Consider the following 9,606-nt stretch of genomic DNA (forward strand, 5'->3'; position numbering starts at 1 on the left):
CTTGGCATTATTCTGCACTTGCAAGCAGCGTAACGCTCACCGTCGCCTGAGGTCAGACTTAACTTTGAAGATCTTGCTTCCTGGACATCGTGCTTCCTGCCAGCATACTTACCCACTGGGGAAGCTGTTCTTACCTGTACATCTCTTCGGCGAACCAAGTATTCATCTTTACACTTTCCGGAATGCCGAAATCTTCATCTTGGCAACGCAGCATGACACACTCCATCGTCGACAGCAGCGCCTGCAAGGAAAAACAGAAGACCAGGTTAGACATTAAAAAAAAACAGTCGGTTTAAGGTTGCGCTTCGCCATACTTCGGGATTTTCCTTAAACCATCACTTACCTGCTGTCGAACATTGCGGTAGCATCCATCTTCCATCCGGCCGCGTCTCGCGTCTCACAGCTGCATTGAGGCTGCATTTACATCTAAGGGAAGGAAACAGAAGAGAGACATTATTGCGGGCATAAATAGGAGCAACATATAAAAACATTAAACAGATCGAACAGCATCACAAGAGCTCAAGAAAGACTTACCAATCATAAGGAGAAGCATAGTCGCAGCTGGACTGGACTAATCCTTATCAGGGATCAGTAAAGGAACTAGATCCCATTCAACACGCCCCTGCCAGAAGTAGCAGGACGGAGAGCTTGTCTTCCTTAATTCACAGGAGCAGTATCACCACGTACCACCGCTCACAGCTTTTCTACTGAGGGAGAGGCCTGATGGGGGTGATTCAAGTTCAGGGAGGGCTGCAACCGTGCCCCAACGCCTCTGCAGAGACCAGGTGAGTGTAACAGCGGGATTACCGATGCATTGCTCAGCAGAGGCTGCAGAATTAGTGGCACATATCACTGTGCTTCAGAGATTTGAAGATGAGGAAGTGACGGTGTACTCTGACTCCACCTATGTGACAAAGACCGCACATGCAGGTCTGTCCCGCTGGAAAAGGTGGGGATTCCTCCATGCAGACAGCACTCCCAATGACTCTAGCAGTCATAAAAGGTGCAGCGCATTCTAAAAAGACAGATTTAATTTCTTGCGGATGCGAAGCCACAGATTTATAAGTCAAAAAGGCAGCCTATTTCCCCAACCATTTCTAATTTTGAAATAGAAAGTGTTCAATGACAGGACGATGCATGATGTTAAAGGAAGGTTTTCTATTGTACAGATAATTGAGATACAAGGGCAAGCACCACAAGAAGAGAAGGAAATATGGAAAAAGTGGGGGTGTTCTTTGTCCCCCACTGAGGCAATTTGGAGACAGGATAGTACTGGCAAGCCAAGTATGCCTCTAGAAATATTGAGGGTAGTGCTGGAGCAGCTTCACTACCCGGCGCACGTACCTAGAGTCTAGCTGCTACAATAGCAGAAGAGTCGTTTTCGCCAAACCTGTTAGAGCATGTGGCACAGTTTACTGTCAATTCTCATCATGTGCCAGAAATGTACTGCAGGGCACACTGCGAACAGTGAGAGGAGCAATTCCTAGACCCAATAGCCCATTTCAGCATCTACATATAGATTATGTAGTTATGTTGCAGACATGCAGCGGTTCCATATATATGCTGGCCTTTGTATGTCTCTTTTCTAGATAGATTGAGGCAGGTCCATGCACACACCCCAATGCCATGTGCGCTGCCAAGTTCCTTGTGGTGCGTGAAGTGTTCCCAAGAATGGGGTGTGTGTGAGGTTTTGCGGTCTGACAATGGACCGCATTTTGTAAATGAGTTGTTTGAGCAACTAGTTCTTCTTTTAGGCATTAAGCATACGGTTTCTTCCGCCTATCACCCACAGGCGAATGCTGTTTGTGAACGATTAAACAGATTATTGAAGGAAAGGATTGCAAAGATCAAGATGACCCTAAAGAAGCGATGGATACACTGCTTACCTCTTGCCCTACAGGCTCTAAGGAACCAGCCTGGCTCAGATCACCATCTAACTCCTCATGAGCTGGTGACTGGAGTCCGCATGACAACCCCCTTGCTCTGCCAAATAGGTTAAAAATGGATGCCCATGCTGTGGCGCAGCCATTAGGTGATGAGATGCATGATTACTTAACAGCAGTGACTGTAAGTGTTTTTCATGTCTCAACAGGTCAATAATCGAAGGGAGGAGTCAAAGAGAAGCGACAAAGACAATCAACCCATTGAAACAGAGGATTTGTTAAAACAACCCAGTCTGTACCCAGGAGACCAGGTGCTGGTATGAAAGTTTGTACGCACTTGGAGCACTCCCCACTTTGACGGACCATATGAGGTGGGAAGTCCCACCGACAGCACTCAAGCTAGAAGGACAAAGAGCCTGTTTTCATTTGCACGGCATCAAGCCATTTAAAGGAGAAACACTGAACCCTCCTGCAACTACCCAGAGTGAAGCAAGAGGAGAAGTTCAGCGTATGCAGATTCTTTCCATGGACAATGTTTACCTTAATGGTCTTGGACCAAAGCCCTCAGGCCAACCTCCTCCTCTTTGACACACGTTTCCTGCTACTTGTCAATGTCCTTTCCTCTGCTGCTGTGCCCTCTCTCTCCCTTCTTTGGCTTCCTTGCCTCCACCCTCTGCCACCTCTCTGGTGCCCTCTTCCTCGGCTACATTGCCCTCTCCTCCTACCTCCTCTGCCCTCCCTCAAGCTCTTTCTTTGCCTTCGCAGGGAGTACCTCCAATTTGTATCCCTCCCCGGAAGTCTTTCAAGGATGGCAACCTTTCAACACCTCGTCACTCTTAACTCTTGCTCACCTGTCAAACAATCCACTGACATCTGCCGTCTCCTGGTTCACGGCCAGCTCTGTCACAAGTTTTCACACTCTCCTTCCTGATGGCTACAATATCCTCTCTGCGCCCTTGATCTTTCCGGAGTGGATCCCTGCCTCTATCATTCCTATGCAGGCCTACTCCTCCTTTGAATACCTTGTCTGTAGGCTTTCTCTCTCCTGGCCATTCTCTCACAGTTGCTACTATCTACCGGCCACCTGGTCAGATCACCTCCTTCCTCTCTGAGTGGGTGGACCTCTCTTCCTCTCTCCTGGCCTCAACCACTCAACTCCTCCTCCTTGGAGACTTCAACATCCACCTGGATGCCTCCTGTCCCGCCACAGGACTCTTTCGAGACCTTTGCGACTCTGTCTCTCTCTCTCTCTCTCTCTCTCTCTCTCTCTTGCTCTTGCTCTCTCTCTATTCTTCCATCTGGCCCGACTCATTCTGCAGGGCACACTCATGATGTTCTGATCTCCTCAGACCTCCCCCTCTGTAACCCTCTCACCACTCCTCTCTCCTGGAGTGACCACTTTCTCCTCTCATCTCTCTCTCTCACTACCACCCAGGCCAATCCTACCCTCAAACTGACACCCACCTTCTCAGTAATTCGACCTATGAAGCGTGTCTCAGTTGAGGCTTTCGCCGTATCTTTCTCTCCCCCCATCTGCACCTCTGGCTGAATCACAGCCTAACATAGCCCTCTCCATGCTCCACTCTGCTATCTTTGATACTCTTGATGTACTTGCCCCTGTCATGAGGATCCTCATTAAGCCTAAAATCAAGTGCAACTCCTGGTATGACTTTCACCTCGTCACCCTTAAACGAAAGTGTAGGGTGGCTGAGAGGAAATGGTTGGCATCTTGTGCATCCTCTGACAAACTGGCCTGCTGCCTGCACCAAAGGCAATACCGACTCTCTGTCCTTACCAAGAAGAGAGCTCACATCCAAGCCCATGTTTCCTCAGCATCTAACAACTTGGCTGAACTCTTTAAATCTGCAAGAAAGTGGCCAATCCTTCTGCCGTCGCTATCTCCCCTGTCCCCTCCCAGGCCATCTGTATGTCCCTGGCTTCTCACTTCATCTCTAAAACTCAGGACATCCTGTCCTCACTCTCTCTCTGTGTAATGTAGAATCCAGAACTGTGCCGAATAACATAATATTCCCTCTATACAAAACTGAATCTATAGATAGACCTAATATCCCCATACATCATCTCTGTGTACAGTTGAATTTAGAAGTGTACCTAGTAGCCTAACATCATCTCTGTGTACAGTTGAATCTAGAAGTACACCTAATAGTCTAATATCATCTCTGTGCAAATTGAACTTGGAAGTGTGCCTAATAGCGTGCCCCACTGAATTTAGAAATACAATTTAGAAATACAAATTAGAAAACCCTTCTAGACTCCACCTAAAAGTCCAACCAAATCCATACCTGGGATGTTGCTACATCGATTTCTCCCTAATAGTTTACCTGTATTCCAGCTTACTGGAAGAAAGCCAACCCAACAGCATATCTGTGCTGTAGCTACAACTAAATAAGCCGCCTAACTAGCATATATCCGCAAGCTAGTACAAACAGTACACTATAACCTAGAATAAGTGAATAATATCACCCGGCTTCGTGGAACCCTGAAATCAAGACTACCCTCAGCCAGTGATATAGCCAAACTTATAAAGTCCAATAAACTGTACATTGCACTTGGAACTACACCTAACAGCTCCTATCAAGCATGAGTTCACCCACTCCACCAGAGTCTGTCGGAAACAACCACCGTGGACCGCCCCCACTTCCTGATCTGCCTGCCATCCCACCCTCCTTCGCACTCCCTACCATTCCCCTCTCCAAACACCAAGCCAGAGGGGCATGATGGCGAGCCAACCACCCTAAGGCCACTCCTCCGGCGAACCCCACCACCGACCAGCCAACGTTAACCACGCCCGCTCCCCTCACTATCATACCCTACCCTGCATTCATCCACCCCCCGCCTTGCCCACAAACCCCCGGCACTTCCCCCCGACCGCACCCTTTCCCCTCCCTAAAAACTGCACACCTAGCCCTAGGAAGAACCGAAGCCGCATCCCTCTCCCCCTCTGACCCCTCTACCCTCTCTCACACTCCAATTCCCGCAAAAAACTAAAGAGGAAACGTACCTGGTCCCCCTCAATCTCTCGCACTCTTCGCCTCCCCTGTCTCAACCCACCACCACATTCCCCCATTCGCCTCCTTCCCCTGTGGCTTCACCCTTCCTGAAACCCCTCTCCCTCGATTTCTCATCAACTGCAACTGAAACTCCTAACCGCCCACACCCCTCCTTCAAATTCCCGAGACAAACCCGATCATCCTAACACACGCAGCCACCCATTCCCGCCCGAAGCAATTTTTCTGCTCGCCCACTATTCCCATTGATCATCACCCACCCTACCCCTCCCCCTCTCCAGCTTCCACTCTCTCCGCCACCACCCCCTTCCACTCCAGCTCCGAGACCAACCTCGCCTGCCGATGTGAACTGCGTCCTATTTAATGCCCGATCCGTAGCAAAAAACAGACACTGCATCTTTGACCTCCTCGCCTCTGAGAAACCAGACCTGGTTTCCATCACCGAGACCTGGTTCTCTGACGACTTCGCCCAATCGCTAATGAAGCCTTCCCCCCTGACTACTCCCTCATCCCACTGAACCGTCCCTCTAGAGGAGGGGGAGTAGCATTTGTCTTCAAGTCTCTCTTCCACGCCTCAATCATCGACAACCAACCTTCCATTCCTTCCTGCGAATCTCTCCTTGTTAAATGATCCCTCTCCCCATCGCTCTCACACAGCTTCCTAATAATCTACAGGCCCCCCAGCTACAATAGACAATTCGCAAACAACCTCTGCGACTCTATTGCTACCCTTCAACTAAACCATCCCAACCTCACTTGGAGACTTCAATATATGGCTCAACATCCCCACCAACCCTATGACACACTCTCTTGTTGATGGTTTAGACGCAATTAACCTCCAACCCCACATAAATGGCCCGACTCACTATAAAGGACACACTCTTGATGCCATCTTTAGCTCCAACACCCGGATTCATCTAAACCCCCCGACCCCTATCATCTGGTCCGATCACTCCATTCTCTCTTTCGCCATTCGCTCACCCGACCCCCTTCCCGTCCTTGAATCTGAACCTCAGAATCTACGCAAATGCTGGAAAAAGCTAATAATCGTCCCGACCTAGCCGACGCACTCCTCCAGTCTCCACCCCTACCTGCCAACTCACTAAACAACTAACCCCAGACGCCTTTGACTCATGGCTCAACGTATCTGATGCGGCTCACACCCCCTTGTAAACCATCAACCCACCGTGGCCTCTTCCCCAGATGGTTCACTCCTGAGTTGAAGACCACTAAATAACTATATAAATACCTAGAACGCAAATGGCAGAAAGACATAACCCAGGAGTGCAGGGCCACCTTGGCCCGTCACCTTTTTCAGTACAAGGGCGAAATCTGGGAAGCAAAGAAAGCCCACTACAACTCCCGAATCCTAAACTGCAAAAACCCAAGCAAAGAACTCCACAAAATCATCTCCGAATTCACCAAACCGGCTTGCACCACGACTGTCCCTGTGCAACTCTCTCCCTCCACTTTTACACCACGGCTCTCGAAAGAACAAATACTCTAGCCACCAAACTGGCTCCCTCACATCCACCAGGCAATAATCCCCCCATACCGGCCAGCCCACCAGCTGCGACCACTACGCAACCAACATTCGAATCCTTTAGGTCCAATATCACCAGAGCAATTTCTCAAACTTCTATCTGCCTGCAAACCATCTGGCTCTCCGCTGGACCCTTGCCCAGCCACAACCCTCAAAGAAATGTTCACGTCAACCTGCGCAGGAGAAAACGCAAGATGCATCATAAATGCCTCCCTTTCCTCTGGAATCTTTCCTGACGCATTCAAAACGTTTCATGTCAAACCTCTAATTAAAAAACCTTCCCTCGACCCTCTCGAGCCAACAAACTAACGGCCCATCTCAAACACCAGGTTCCTTGCCAAACTCATTGACCGAACCACCTACTCCCAACAAAATGCCTTTGTCGAAGCCAACAATCTCCTAGACTACGCACAATCAGGTTTCAGAGCCTGTCACGGAACTGAAACCACCCTAACCTCAATCTGGGATGACCTTAAAATGACGGCAGACACCGCGGGATGCGCTGCACTAATCCTTCTTGACCTATCCGCTGCCTTTGACACTATCAATCACTCAATCTTCCTAGACCGCCTCCACTCCCTAGGAATTCGTGGAACCGCTCTTAAATCGATAGCTTCATTCCTCAAAGATAGATACCAAATAACAATACTCTCCACCTATACCTCCCAAGCCCGACCAGTCGACACGGGAGTCCCACAAGGAGCATGCCTATCTGCCCTCTTATTCAATCTCTACTTAATCACCCTCCCACCAATAATTCGTTCACACAACATCTTGTGTTACAACTACACCGACGACACTCAACTAATTCTAAAACTCATGAACTCAAAACCCAACTCCAGACCTGACCTGGCCTCCTGCCTCCTTGACGTAGGACTCTGGATGACCCAAAGCCACCTCTTGTTAAACCCCTCCAAAACAGAAATCATGGTATGTGGCAACTCCGAACTTCTTCCGCACCCACTACCCTGGTCATCCGCCATGGGCAACTTATCGACCCCCTCCAACTCAGTGAAAAATCTTGGATGCACCCTTGACTCTGACCTAACTCTCTTGCGCCAAGTCAACAACGTCTCAAAGTCCTGCCACTACCACCTCAAAACCCTTAGGCGCATCTTTCCATATCTCTCCTTTCCCAACAGACTCTCTGCGGTCCAATCAATTGTTATATCAAGACTAGACTACGCAAACCCCCTATACCTCGGAGTCCACGCGTACCAACTGAATAAACTCCAAAGGGCTCAAAACGCAGCAGCCAAAATTCTACTTGCGCTCGGACGCTGAACTGGCTTCCAGTAGTCCGAAGGGTGGCTTTCAAAACTTTATGCATCTCCCATCGAGCACTGCATAAAACCGGACCTCAATATCTTCAAGACAAGCTAAAACCCTATCATCCCCCACGCACCCTAAGATCAAGCTCAGCTGGTCTACTAGTCATACCTAAGACAAACGTAGTCAGATTAGGCGGATCGTCATTCTCAGCCTTGGCCCCCACGCTGTGGAACTCACTCCCACCCCACATCCACCTAACTGAAGACTTAATGTCTTTCTGCAAACTGCTGAAAACCTGGCTCTTCCCCTAAAACCAACCCATACCAAGCTAATCCAAACAGACCAACAGCATCTCAATGACACCAATCCAACAAACTACCTGCTGCGAGAAATGGACAGCTAATAACCCATAATATAATCTAGAAGGACAAACACAATTAAACGAGAAAAGTAGATCAAAGCAATGAAATGGCTAATAAGAATAAATCATACAGAAACAGTAAAGTGATGTAAACTCCTGAAATGGACTTAATGCACAAGAAGTGAACGAAGTGAATGGCGTGATGCAATAGTTAAAACTGATGAAGCGTGTGCAACAGATGAATGCGCTGAGTGGAAGAATGCATGAGTGGAAGAACAGATATTAACTATATAGTTCAAACGAGTGTGTAATTTGAATGAATGAGTAGATCGGATGGGTGTATAGAATGGATGATCATGTTGAGCGGATAAGTGTGTAGAATGGTTGGGTGTGTAGAGCGGATGAGCGTGTAGAGCGCATGAGTGCGTAAATAACAGAGAAGTGAGGAAAATGCAGGAGTGCGTAGAACAGATGAATGTGCAGAACGGATGAGCGTAAACCAGATTAATGTGTTGAACAGATGAGTATGTAGAGCGGACGAGTATGTAGAGCGCAGGAGTTTGAATAGCGGATGAGTACGGAAGTGCGGAGAGTGTGTAGATCGCTGGTGCAGATAAATGTACAGACCTGGCAAATGTATAGAGCGGATGAGTGTGTAGAGCGGGTGAGTGTATAGAGCAGATGTGTGTATAGAGCGGATGAGTGTATAGGGCGGATGAGTGTATTGAGCGGATGAGTGTATAGAGCGATGAGTGTATGGAGTGGATGAATGTATAGGGCGGATGAGTGTATGGAGCGGATGAATGTATAGGGAGGATGAATGTATAGGGCGGATGAGTGTATAGGGTGGATGAGTGTAGAGAGCAGATGAGTGTAGAGAGCAGATGAATATATAGAACAGGATTACTGCATATTAGCAAATGACTTAATAATGCTGATGGGTACATATTGCTGTTGAATGAGTGGAAAGCAAGAGTGCATAAAGCGGATGAGTACACAAAGCGGATGAGTGTGGAGAGAGGATGAGTGCGGAGAGAGGATGAGTGCGGAGAGAGGATGAGTGCGGGGAGCGGATGAGTGCGGGGAGGGGCTTAGTGCATAGGAGGGGTTGAGTGCGTAGGAGGGGTTGGGTGCGTAGGTGGGGTTGGGTGCGTAGGTGGGGATGGGTGCGTAGGAGGTGTTGGGTGCGTAGAGGGGATGAGTGCGTAGAGGGGATGAGTGCGTAGAGGGGATGAGTGTGTAGAGGGGATGTGTGCGTAGAGGGGATGAGTGTGTAGAGATGTTGAATGCGTAGAGCAGACGGAATGAGTGAAGAATGTAGACAGAGTCTATATGGCTAGAACAAATGATATATGTGAATGGAATTTATCACATATATGGTTCGAAAGGGTGCCAGAACGTGAATGGAACGGGTGATGCACGTTAATGGAACGGCCGACATATGTGAATAGAATGGGTGCCGTATACCGATGGATTGGGTGCCGTAGGAGATGATCGGGTGCCGTATATGGACGAAAC

The sequence above is a fragment of the Ambystoma mexicanum genome, chromosome 1p, assembly GCF_040938575.1.
Source record: "Ambystoma mexicanum isolate Mex_15411 chromosome 1p, UKY_AmexF1_1, whole genome shotgun sequence".
In the NCBI taxonomy this organism is placed as follows: Eukaryota; Metazoa; Chordata; class Amphibia; order Caudata; family Ambystomatidae; genus Ambystoma; species Ambystoma mexicanum.